Source organism: Bombyx mandarina, chromosome 12 (genome assembly GCF_030267445.1).
Source record: "Bombyx mandarina strain Sakado chromosome 12, ASM3026744v2".
Classification (NCBI taxonomy): Eukaryota; Metazoa; Arthropoda; class Insecta; order Lepidoptera; family Bombycidae; genus Bombyx; species Bombyx mandarina.
The window spans coordinates 3,683,768-3,697,921 of NC_143219.1; the positions used below are offsets into that span (position 1 = coordinate 3,683,768).

The window sequence follows — 14,154 nt, forward strand, 5'->3', positions numbered from 1 at the left end:
CGGTGTATTGAAAACAAATAACAGTATTATGCCTCGAAAATAGACAGTTGTATTCAGTAAGTTGAAATAATTCATTTCGTGTTACGTAATGTTATGATTTCATACTTTCGATGGAACTTAGTCGGCGTAATAATTTTGTAAAAAATATTCCAAATATTACGAATAATAAAAAAGAGATCACAAAATCGTTATAGATGTTCTCAAGTTATTTGCTGGAGTCATGGTCCAGACGGCTGGTTGATCCTTCGGCTGGTCGTAGGACCGTCGAGGCGATTCGCCCGGTCCTTGTGGATTGGGTGAATCGTGACAGAGGACGCCTCACTTTCCGGCTCACGCAGGTGCTCACTGGGCATGGTTGTTTCGGTGAGTTCCTGCACCGGATCACAGCCGAGCCGACAGAAGAGTGCCTCCATTGTGGTTGTAACTTGGACACGGCAGACCAAACGCTCGTCGCCTGCCCCGCATGGGAGGGGTGGTGCCATGTCCTCGTCGCAAAAATAGGAACCGACTTGTCGTTGCCGAGTGTTGTGGAATCGATGCTCGGCGACGACGAGTCGTGGAAGGCGATGCTCGACTTGGCTCAAGGAGGCGGCGGGGCGCGTGAGAGACGCACAATCCCGCCGCCGTCGAGCGGGGGCCAGGGAGGCGGATCTCGCCCAAGCCCTGGCCCTCTAAGTGTTTCGGGTCCCCCTCACATGTCGATCTGGGGACCGGCGAGGGGGGCCTAAGAGGACGACGTGCAAGCTGCTCTACACGCGTTTTACGCAAGAGCAACCGGGTGATGGAAGGCCGGCTATCCTCGACCCACGCTGGTTCTGGCCCAGCGGGGTATTCCGTAGGGTAACCCACTCTAACCGGCGCCATCTAGGCGGGCTTCGGACAGTCTGCCGACCGAGAGGGCTGATGGTCGTGGCGCCGACGACCGCCAGTCCGGCGTCCCGAGGGGGAGGGTGATGGAAGAGATGTGCTCCGCACTAAACGCTTCACTTTCCCCCCTTTGCCTTGTCATGAGTTCTGTCTCATGCGAGGTTTGGACGTTGGTTGTTGAGCGACAGGAGGTTTTAGTCAGTTTGACTCTGACATACCCCGCCCAGTATCCCCAGAAAAGGGCAGAAGTCCGGCGATTTCCTCCTGACCAAAAAAAAAAAAGTTATTTCTCCAATAATTTGCAGCATTTAGTTTCACCTGTAAAGATCGGTTGAAATATTAATATTGTTGATTTTTTTAACTAGTGTCGAACATCAAAAAAATTTTCTATTTAAGACATCTAATCATACAATTATAACAAAAGAAATCGCTATTTCGCCACCTTAATGTTATTTGTACACTCATTGTGACGTAAAAATACGCAATCAACTTTCAAACAATCGTGAGGTAATTAAATTCCGAGAACCGAATTCCCACTGACACAAATTGAGGCGTTCGATTTCAAACTAAGAGGAGACTTCTTTGAGTAAGCTTCTACAATTATAGATAGGCCCCTTTGATGTACAGAAATTACTGAGATCGGAATCCATACAGTATTGGAATTACTCGTTTTCTATTATTAGACGTATAAAATTGAAAACTAAGCACGTTTCAAATTAAAATTAATTTGAAATAAAAAGAACACCCATAACTATTTGATTCAATGAAGACCTCGAAACGGCAGTATTTTATGTTGCTTAAAGCGCCTGCAAAATTATGTTATTAGAGAGGTCTTCATTGAAGTTTCTTTATTCAACTGTTTCATTATTAATCAAAACTGCCGTTGTAACTATACTGATACCTTTTAGAGCTTATATCTCAAGGTAGGTGGCGGTAATTACGTTGAAGATGTCTATGGGCTTCGGTAACCACTTAACACCAGGTGGGCCGTGAGCTTGTCTACCTAACTAAGCAATAAAAAATATATAATGTAATATAATTGTAATTGACAAATCATCTTCTTGTCCTCATTTTAAATGTCTTGAAATCCCTGCAGCACATTCAAAAAAACGATTTCTCTAATAAAGTTCTTCATTGTAAATCATTTAAATGCGAACAAATCATTATTTATTACGTAGTTTGCTCCGCGTAAATCAATTAGTTAAATTCCCCATTAGCTCCGCAGATAAGTGCGTGCAGTCAATCTGTCCCTAGACTCCATTAAATGCGAATTATATCGTGATATTACGAAGTGTGCCGTGCAACCACATGCCCCCCGGGACCGGTCTGTCATTAAAGAACAATTAATGAGGGTAGAACAAAAAACCACAGCAGTCGCCCTCCGTAATGAATGTTGTCACGGGTTTTGCGAGAGGCACGCCGCTTGTAAAGCTTGTTTACAATTATAATAATGACAATCGCCCTAGATCAACAAATCGGTGCAAAACTTTCAAGATTTCAACATCTCAATACCCTTTCATCTACTGATGGTAGGACTTCTTGTGAGTCCGCACGGGTAGGTACCACCACCCTGCCTATTTCAGCCGTGAAGCAGGAATGCGTTTCGGTTTGAAGGGTGGAGCAGCCGTTGTAGCTATACTGAGACCTTAGAATTCATATCTCAAGGTGGGTGGCGGCATTTACCTTGTAGACGTTTATGGGCTCCGGTAACCACCTAACACCAGGTGGGCCGTGAGCACGTCCACCCATCTAGATAATAAGTAAATAAAAACTATTCGTCCTACGAGTAATCTAGGAAATAATTCCACAAGATTTGATTCAAAATAACAAATGACTTAGTAAAGATATTTCTATATATGTACAAAATACACCGAAACACTATGTGATTTTTTTATTAAACTTCTAGACCAATCCTCTAGATAGCTAAATAATTTCACATGACCGAACGAGACGTGCCCAAGAGAAACAACTCAGAAGATAAAAATAAAGATTGATACACAAATCCCAAAAGGTCGGGCCTTGTTAAGGCTTTGTTGCAGTCTGTTTTTGCCTTCGCATACTAAAGATAAGTTACGATCAGAGGCGATCTCTGCGTAATCCAATATAAAAACATAAAACTAAACATTTTGCTTACAGTGTTTATAGTAATTCAGTCAACAGTAAATTATGTGAAAAAAAATTTAGTTTTATTTCAAAGTGGGTTAAAAATTATATTCATTTAATGATTGGATCAAAAGCGTCCCTGGTCTAACAGGTGAGAGACTCGGCTCTTCGTATCGAGTCATTTAATTATACCGCAATTCTAATTCCGGAAATATTATACTTTATACAATATACTTTTAGCCGACTTCAAATGAGAAAGAAGGAAGTTCTCAATTTGTCTACGTGGAATTGTCAGCCTAGAGGGTGGGGAAGTGAGAGGAGTGCCATCACCGCTTCTTCTTTTCCCGTGGGTTTCATAAAAAGCAAACTAAGGGATTCATTGGAGAATAGACAAATATAATATTCCGAGTAAGCTGCTTCTCTGAATGTTATAATTTAACGACAGCTATCGCCTTCTGGAAGAAATCTGACAAAAATCTAAATAGCGCATTTTCATTATGACCTTACGTAATCATTTTGTAGGAGTGAAGGAAAATAAAAAACTACATCCTGACCCTCCGGTTTCACAGAAATATCACTAGCTCGGAGTGAGGATCTGTGTGTTAAATCAAACCACCCGCACAATTCCAAACACTTTCAATTTATTTATGGCATATTCGAAGAACAAAAACGAAGCAAAAGAAGAGTGTGAAGATTAAAGATGATGTTACAAAACAACAGAAAATACGAAAAAGAGATAATTTATAAAATTATTATTGTAAGCAAATAATATGACTAAAGCACAAGCGTTTTGTATCAAGCCGTCCAGTTGACTGATCATATAGTGTGAAGACTGCAGTTGTTCTGTTGTAGGTTACCAGTTTAGAAGGTTAGGACAAAGCGAAAATCTTCCACCGAGCTGGTGAAATTGCTAGGTTTTTTAATTTTATTACTTTGTTGGGTCGACGAACTCGCGGCTCACCTGGTTATTGGAGTCCATAGACACCTAAAACGTAAATGCCGCCACCCACCTTGAGATATAAGTTCTAAGGTCTCCGTTTTTATAGTACAGCGGCTGCCCCACCCTTCAAACCGAAACGCAATAGTGCTTCACGGCAGAAATAGGCAGAGCGGTGGTACCTACCCGTGCGGCCTCACAAGACGTCTTACCACTAGTAATGACGCAAATTATAATTTTGCAAGTTTGATTTTTTATTACACGATGTTTTATTCCTTCACCGTGAAAGTCAGTCGTGAACAGTTATTAAGTAAGTATTACCGCCGGCAAGTACCAATTTTTACTTGCCGGCGGGATTCGAACACCGGTGTATCGCTAGGTACGAATGCACCGGACGCCTTATCCTTTAGGCCACGACAACTTTAAGATAGAACCGACTGTACCAATGTTATAGTTCGGAACTTGTATATACGCAAGCTTATCTCCAAAATGTTGTAGGCGAGATTCCGGCATTTATAAAATATCTTGTGTTTTATGATAGCTGTTATCACAGATCTTCCTTTTTTCATTTCCATATAATAGCAGCGTACTTCGCACTCCAACCAGCATTTACTGATGGTAGGACGTATTATTAAGCCCGGTTGGATACCGTTGCCATGCCCGTTTCTGACATGACGCAGCCATGCGTTTGAAGGGTGATACTATCGTTAATCTATACAATTGACACTACATCTTCGTGTTTCAGTGTGGGCAATGTCATTTTTGTCACGACCTCAATGGATATCCAGCTACAGAAGAAAGAAAATGACTTACCATTTCATTTCACACGTCATCAAAAACTATTCTAGATCAGTAAATAGTCGTCTAATAGCCTATAGTCTTAAAATTTTGTTTATATCGTCATCACGATAAAAGCTGTGAATTTTATCACGATAACGTCTAACTGTTATTTGTACTTCGTGTATAAAACACTAAAGTCTTATAGAAAGCATTTGACATCGTTTATTTAAGTTGTCGCTCGTGAATATCCATAAAGGCAATATTATCCTGTAAACGTGCAGATATTGTAGGACCTCACTCACAGCCGCATCTTGATGTTACTGAAATCCATATCGCATCTTGACCAAAACTTACTGTTTACACCAGAAAATATGCTCATTTTACGACAGATATATCTATGTATGTACACATGCAAGATTGCGATATCTACGCGCAATATTCCACACAATAACAAAAATATGAAAAACCTAATATCTCGTATACAGATTATTACCACTGAGACTTGAGGAAAATTCCTTACATTGGAGTAACAGCTAGCAAACTACGTCAGCTGTCATAGCATAGAATAAATCTAGCAATGACCAGACTCATTAACAATATTTACATGCGACATTTGGTATTAGGATTGTTGAGCGAAAAAAACCGGCTCGGTGGAAGATCGAGCCTTTTTATCGGTTTCCCCAAAACCAGTCCGTCGGTTGTAGTGTTAGTCAAAACTACCCATATACCATGACTACTGGTAAGAAGTTATTAGGAGCTGAGAAAAAGTGTGAAGGTTCGAATATTGGACGTTTTTTTTGTTGTAAGTCCCGCAGATTCTGTTCAAGTAAGACCCTCTGCCCGCATGAACCTTGCAATAGCGTTTTTAGATAAAAATATATAGACACCTTAATCCGGGTAACCAAGATGGTCAGTTTTGTCTTTACTAGGCCGTCACGATAATTGAATATGAGGACGTCAGAGCACAAAAGATAGAGTCGAAGTGCCTTTAAGACGATATGAGTGCAACTAGGCGATCTAACGACCATGCAATTTAATTTATTTTCTTTTTTTGTAAATAGAAAAAGCTGAGATACTAACAACCGGTTAACGACCTCAAACATTTAAATAGTATGTATCTGTTAATTTTACGAGTATGATAATGTACTATAATACTACTGTAAACTAGTTTTTTATGAATCACAGCTTTAAATTTCTATTGGGCTGCCGACACAACCTTGAAAAGCTGTCTTGAATGGACAGTTAAATATTATATAAAACGAGATAAAATGTAAATTTAGTTTGAGAAGCAGTGGATTTTTCTCTCACACGCTGTGAGCCTGTCGGGCAACTTAAATTACAAGTAATTATCTACTTTCCTCTATTGATAAAGATTCGTTTGAAAACTGCTAATTGCTCCAATTAAACTATCAAAATATTTAGCAACCTAAAACTGTATTAAATTGGTTCGTGCCTTTATTTGGTTTAAAATTTCTGAAGAATATCCACGGTAAATTTTTCATGACACATTTTTCATTTATTTAAAACACAAGGACTTATTTAAAAAAAAAAAAAAAATGATTTGTGTATCGATTAATCAATATGTAATCATTAATAATGATCTTAGGCAGTCTTTATTATTATGAAATAAAATAAAAATACGAAACAACAACAAATTTCTAACAATTTTTTTTTAGAATAAGATTTGGACAAATTGACTTAAAAAATGCTTTGGCTAGCGGTATACTTTATACTCAAAAAAACTATATGAGGAACTTTAAGAATAATTTCCAACAAATTTTTGACTAGCTCGAATGCAACAGACAGATCGTATGACTTCAACCACATACCACAGGCCACCATAATAAACTTTTATTACTTTACTGCGGTGATAAAAACCCAATTGACTTTATGTGCAAATAATTTTGTGTTCTTTTTGTGTATCGAATATATAATATAAATAAAATTGTATGTTTATAAATGATATGTATTCGATTATCAATCAAATAAAATTGTCAACAAAAAAAAAAGTCAGTTTATTTATTTATAATTAGTTTTTGGATGTTATTCAAAAATTAATTTGATTCTCAAATTTAGTGAGTCACGAACTTCACAAGTTTGTAAAGTAAACATGCAATAAATGATAAGCAATTTAGCTCAGCTTTTATATTTTAATTGATTTTAAACGAAATTGTTATAAGCTTTACCTTTAAAATTATTATAGTATCTGCAAAGTTCGTTTTTGCTTGTTTTTTTTTAAAATACCAGTACTATTAGTTTGGTTTCTTGGTAAATTCAAATAACAGATCCTAAATGGAAAATTCAATCTAGCAAATAAAAAATGACAATGGAAAAAATCATCATACTTAACTTTTACAATTAAAACTGAAAATTTAATTTCGGCTTCGAAAATTCAAACTAAAACCGCCATAATTATCGAAAAACCATTAACAATCACAATAAATGACCAAAGCGTAACGGCTCTTAATCGAGCATCGAACACCAAAATTCTCAAACAAAATAAACAGAGTTAGAGTTACGTACCGTTCGTAAGCATTTCAACGTTCGTACGTAGCGCACACATCACGTTTTCCAACTAAACAAATTATTTCTCGAGACGCTGAACATCGTTTTATATTGCCCACTGATTGATTACTTACAAAACGACCGTGTCAAAACACTGTGATAACACGCGCGCGCTCGTCTAGTTCGATGGCTGTGTGTTATCGGCGAGAGTTCGGCCGGCACTGTCTGTTAGCTCGTAGAGCGCTAGCCCCCGCCCGCCCTAACACGGCCCTTTCTTTGTTTCCTTCATGCGGGGTTGCTGGTGTGCTACGGCTCGCGTTACATTGTGGGATTTCGTAAAATTTAGTTTATATCATTACCTACCGGAACGAAGTAGAATAGGTTAACGGTAACACAAAAAGGAGCGGGTAGGCTCAAGCTAATATCATGTTTGAATTGTTACCGGTATCCGCTTACAACGGAAAAGCTGTTGGGATTTTCTGTCGGTAAGGGTCAACCCCACTTAATCGGTAATCTAAAGCATCGTCAAAAGTCCAGGCACGTCGACTGCCTCTCGTATTACGCGCCACACAATTTGGTTTGGATTCGCTCTATTTAAAATATAGATATACGTATAGATTCAACTTCATATGTATATTCAACATTTATTGATATACGCGTAAGAAATTTCAAAACACAAAAAAGCGTGTGTAGGTATTATGAATTTTAAAAGACATCACTCTGGCAACACAGTGACGCGTCCCCTCTGAGCTTTATGTTAAGCAAATCTCGCGTGTTGCAATCTCCGGGTTTTATCAATTGATTCGATTCTAAAGAACTCGATAATACTCTGTGGCTTCACGAAATTCGCAATGATATAAACAGAGCGATTACAGTGTCTTTATTTTGTCAAAACAAAATGGTACATGAAATGATAGGGATAAAATGTTTTTAAACGAATCTTAAGATTCTGTGTACCTACGTCTATTTATTGGGGCGGGGTGTATTGTGGGTAGGTACGAGTATAACTTCTATTCTTCTTCTTTGTCGCTTCCTCATTACTGAGGGTCGTGACCACCTTGGTCCAGTTTTTGCACTAGCTTCCTCCAATGTTGCCGGCTTTCGGCCTGCTTAATGGCGCCCGGGACGCTGATGTTTGTGGCCTCCTTGACTATGTCTGTCCACCTGGTTGGCAATCTTCCTCGACTTCTCTTTCCTTCCACGTGACTTTCTATTAAAAAGCCGTAATACCAGTTTATTTTTGGCCAACCTAACTACCACTATCCTCGATCAGCGATTCGGGATTCGCTTTGCTTGATAAACGAGTGAAGTCGCGGGGCTCAGCCTAAGAGAAATTTCCTAACAATTGTTCTAGCCAGAGAAGTGCTTCATTGAATTCATCATTGAATCAGAATCGCGTCCCATTGAGAAGATTCGGTGAGAAACTCAATGGGTTGAGTTTGCTTTAAGGGCCGAAAATCTTCTATAGAAATCATCCCAATCGAGCCAGTTTTTAAAAAACCTAATAAACAAATCTGGCACAATTTAATTGCAGGTAATTTATAAAAAAGAGAACATAACGAGCTAATACAACAATGCTTATACAACGAGCTATCGAATTTATTGTCTCTTGATTGGCGTACAAGCGACCGCGTAGCAAACAGTTTGAATAACGTAGCAGCAACAACGTAGCAGACGTCTTGACGACCGTAGCAACGCCGCTATATGCCGCAACTTACCTTTGTCCATGGCATTGCTGACGACCATAAGCAAAAATGACCAGTTATCTGAATCAGGTGGAGCATATTCCCGTGTGCCTAGGAATTTATTAAAAAAATCGCAAAAGTGATCATAATCATTTTGTCCGATTCGTGAAAATTTAAGAAAATACATGATTTTGTGTACTGATTTGAAGCCTTGCACTTTATAATATTATTATGTACAAATAAGGTACCAAAGGTTGCCTCACATAGGATTCTACCGGCCACCTGGGCTCAGCAACTATCGGCTAAACGGTGTAATGTTTGATGTACATTCGTATCGGTAACGGTTGTATTCAAGCACTTCATAAAACGCCGACGTCAAAGGATAATTAAAAAAAAAGTATTTAAACACGTTCAAGCTAGGCGGTTAAGCCCATGTACTGATGTCAAAATACGACATAATTTCTAGAAAACAAATTTGGAGTAGCTAGAAGCTCTTAGCGAGTTCACTTTACGACCTCATTGGAGATCAAAAAAGCTTAACATTATGAGTGAACATTTAAGAGTTTCTCTCTGTCTAGCTTATTACAATATTCCACGTTCTTCTATCAAAGTATTTCATACTTGAAGATGGTTTAAAATGCTCTTAAATGTACCGTTATTCAATTTCCTTTGCGTTTCTTATTCGTTCAGTAACTTAATTTATTATGTCGTCATTGTCAAAAGAAGAAAAAAAAAACAAAATTTTCGTGCTTCAATTTAGAGAATACTTACATTGGAACTGAAACAATTACAGCAGAAAGTATCTGGCCATTATATTAGGACCTATCATAGACGTGACATTATGTATGTGTTCTACCCTCTTACGGCTGACATTATATCCGCCGCAGTGCAGTAGAATGTTTTTGCTTCGGCCGCATCTACAACTTGTAATTGTACTAAGTGATACACGTCACCTTTAATACTGAAAGCGATATTACCATAGTCAGTCTGGTATGAAGACAAGAATTTGATGAATCCTATTAATACTGATGTTAGGGCACATTGCAAGCTCACACAACTAGTTGCTACCGGTTTTGGAGAGTGCGAGAGCCATAAAGAAAATGAAAATAGAAAAAATACTTGGGTTCTGGAAGCTACTCGTAATCAAGTGGGCCATGAGCTAATCTGGTAATTTAAATAATAAAATACCAAGTTTAAACCGTAAAATACAAATACTTGACCCACAAGATCTTCTAAAGAGATTATTTTCGTCCAGCTAAAATCTATCGCTTCTTAAGTTAAACATCGTTAAAACTTTTCTAAATTTTATATCGAAAAATATAATTAACGCAAAGTCTTATCAAATTTATTATATTATTCTGATTATTCTTGGTATTTTCAGACTGGCAGTTGTTACATAGTACGTTATTATTTGTAGCAAAAATCGTAATTAATATCGCCGCATCGTCAATCAATTAGGCAGCCTAAATTTGATAATAAATACGAAATTATGTTAATAATATATCCCCGCTAACGAAATTAGGCAATCATTATGACAGGTTCAGCGCACACGATATACTTTTTGGGGCGAAATTAGCGTACCTCGTACAGTTTTACTGAAATATTTAAAATTGAAAATTAATGCTATGTAATGTGTAAGTAAAATGTGTAATGTAAAAGTAAAAAAAAAAAAATGTGTATTTTATTCTTAATTCTAATGAACTGAAATTTGACCTTACATACATTGTGATTAATGAAAATAATTGGCTTCGTTGACGGTTCAGGAGCATACGTAATTAATTTATCTTCAAATTTTAATATGGGACCAGATTTAAAAAAAAAAACACAAGATCTATCCGAGAAATTCATTATTTAGTAGATGGTAGGTCATAGTAGGTGGTGGGACCTCTTGTGAGTCCGCACGGGTAGGTACCAACGCCCTGCCTATTTCTGCCGTGAAGCATGCGTTTCGGCTTGAAGGGTGCGGCAGCCGTTGTAACTATACTTGAGCCCTATTTTTTTTTTTTTTTTTTTTTTATTGCTAGATGGGTGGACGAGCTCACAGCCCACCTGGTATTAAGTGGTTACTGGAGCCCATAGACATTTACGACGTAAATGCGCCACCCACCTTGAGATATAAGTTCTAAGGTCTCAGTATAGGTACAACGGCTGCCCCACCCTTCAAACCGAAACGCATTACTGCTTCACGGCAGAAATAGGCGGGATGGCGGTACCCACCCGCGCGGACTCACAAGAGGTCCTACCACCGGTAATTACGCAAATTATAATTTTGCGGATTTTATTTTTATTACACGATGTTATTCCTTCACCGTGGAAAGCAATCGTGAACATTTGTTGAGTACGTAATTCATTAGAAAAATTGGTACCCGCCTGAGATTCGAACACCGGTGCATCGCTCAACACGAATGCATCGGACGTCTTATCTGTTAGGCCACGACGACTTCAAATCAAGGTGGGTGGCGTATTTACGTTGTAGGTGTTTATGGACTCCAGTAACCACTTAACACCAAGTGGGCTGTGAGCTCTTCCACTCAACTAAGCAATAAAAAAAAAAAAAAAAATTATATATATATATAATCCAGGATCTGATCTATCGAATTACATCACTACGTCATACGCCGAACAGAACTGATCCAGATTGTATCAAGTCACTATTCCAGGGCTGCGTATAAAACGAAAGGATAAAACTTCAACAATTTTTTTATACGTTCTTGGGCATTTTAAATTGTTACGCAATATTTTAGTAATGCAGTTCGAGAGCTCATGACTATTTTTTTTGGAACGAAGTTCTTTATGGGACGATGCGGAGGGTTACCCTAACCGGGCAAAAACGTCCGTAACGTTAGATTTTATTAGTAATGCACAGTGTACGACTTAACTTTGTAATAACGTACAAAAAATAACATTTTTATTGTATATTTTTTATAAATCATCTATATAAAATATACTAGCGACCCGCCCTCGCTTCGCTTCGGAAACATTAAAACACACAAGAAACCAAAAAAAAAAAAATAAAAAAAAAAAATATAAAAAAAGTCGCCTATGTTCATCAGGGACAATGTCGGCTTCTAATGGAAAAAGAATTTTTCAAATCGGTCCAGTAGTTTCGGAGCCTATTCGAAACAAACAAACAAACAAATCTTTCCTGTTTATAATATTAGTATAGATAAAAATGAATTGCTGTTCGTTAGTCTCGCTAAAACTTGACAACGGCTGGACCGATTTGGCTAATTTTGGTCTTGAACTATTTGTGGCGGCCCAGAGAAGGTTTAAAAAGTTAGATAAATATGAAAATGTTCGAAATTAAATAAAAATTACAATTTTGATGTGTCCCACGTCGGACGGATTCCTTTTGTTTGTTTTAAGTTTATTTTATACATTATCGATTGAGGCACTACGAAGTCTGCCGGGTCAGCTAGTTGTGAATAAAATAAAGCCGATAACTTTGTAAAGTAGTTTTTATTTTATTTTTATCAATAAAAAAATCATAATAAAAATGTATACCCGAATAATTATTTTCTTTATACCTCGAATAGAACTTAAAATTAATATTTTTAAAATAAGGAACGTCGTTCTTATCCGGTGTCCCGCGACACCACACATCTTTTTTATTTTTTTTATTCTATTTTTATTATTTTTTTATTTTTATTGCTTAGATAGGTGGACGAGCTCACAGCCCACCTGGTGTTAAGTGTTTACTGGAGCCCATAGACATCTACAACGCAAATGTGCCACCCACCTTGAGATATAAATTATAAGGTCTCAGTATAGTTACAACGGCTGCCCCACCCTTCAAACCGAAACGCATTACTACTTCACGACAGAAATAGTCGGGGTGGTGGTACCTACCTGTGCGGACTCAGAAGAGGTTCTACCCCCAGTAATTACGCAAATTTTTGCAACGCAAAAAACTTTATTAAAAATTAATTGAACTTAAGCATCAAACATTTTATTTCGCGGCTCAGTATTTTTTCATTTTTGTTATTGAACTTGTAGGTAGACGAACATACAGCCCACCCGATAATGAGTGGGTATCGTTGCCCATGGACTTCAGTAATACCAAGGACAGAGCCAAGCTGTTGTCTATCGTTGAGTATAATTTTAGTATATCTCATAATATAATCTTAGCGCAATTATCTTATCAAACACACATCACCTATGGTAACAAAATATTTGGTTTTGGTATCAATACCAGATTGATACCAAAACACAACTACCTCAAACTCTAGATGAACATGCGACTCAAAATTACTAGGCTAGTACATTCTCGACTCTACACAAATCCGTTCTACGTTGTAGCAATACGGTACTACACGCATTCCGACGTCCCGATTCTCGACGCAAACGACAATTTCCCCGATTTCACAATACATTGCTCGCCGACTGCAACAACGGCAGGTGCCCTCGATCCCAGTCGTCGTGGATACGCTAGCGACTCCGTCAATGAATAATGTAACACTCGTGAGAACTTGTACGGTCGATTGCAACCAGTCGCTTATTATAGTGGCAGGGTTGTTTGTACGATGCACGATGACGTTTATTGAAAATTATTGTTCCTCCAGCACATAATATCACATTTAATTATTATTTTAACGTATGTACTCGCTGTACTTTAACGATATCACAGTAAATAATATTTATCCGTGATCTTTGAAGCATTCATAACATTCATAGACTTTGTAATAACAATAATAATAATTAAATAAGACCCTTTAGTCAGTCCTCATGCTCTATGGAGTAGCATCTATGCAGGGTAGCTGTGAAATGCTGGACGAGAGAAGCCCAATATCATGCTCAGTGGCATGTAATTGAAGAGGCCTGTGTCCAACTGTGGATTGCTATAGGCAAATGATTGCTAATTAGGTTGGAAGGGCTCTTGACCTATCTGGTATTAAGTAATTGCCAGAGCTCATAAACATTAACAAAGTAAATTCACTCTTCAAACCGAAACACATTACAGCTTCACGGCAGAAATAGGCAGGGTCGTGGAACCTACACATGCGGGCTCACAAGTACCTACCTATCACCAGTAACTACGCAAATTATAATTTTTGCGAGTTGTATTTTTACTAAACGATGTCATTGCTTCATCGTAGAGGTCATTTGCGGACATGTGATAAGTACCTATTTAATTAAAAAAAAATGATATCTGCTTCCGGGATTCGAACACCGGCACAGTTGCATCGCTTGCTACGATTGCACCGGGCGTCTTATCCTTTAGGCCATGACGACTTAAAGAATGAAACAGACTTATTTTAGCATATTATGTAGGTCAAT

General features: G+C 38.0%; 1 protein-coding gene across 12 annotated transcripts in view; it reads right to left on the reverse strand.

Moving 5' to 3' along the window:
* Window positions 1-14,154, reverse strand: part of LOC114243149 (CUGBP Elav-like family member 1) — a 454,265-nt gene that overhangs the window by 337,797 nt on the left and 102,314 nt on the right. For 5 of the 12 annotated variants that reach the window (XM_089732090.1, XM_089732088.1, XM_089732087.1 and 2 more), the window contains exon 1: window positions 7,211-7,429. The exons of 6 other annotated variants lie outside the window; for them this stretch is intronic. The gene's annotated coding sequence lies outside the window, so the exon portion shown is untranslated. Of the gene's footprint in view, window positions 1-7,210; window positions 7,430-14,154 lie in introns of those variants that run through there. One more of the 12 variants, XM_089732096.1, reaches the window with a different exon arrangement.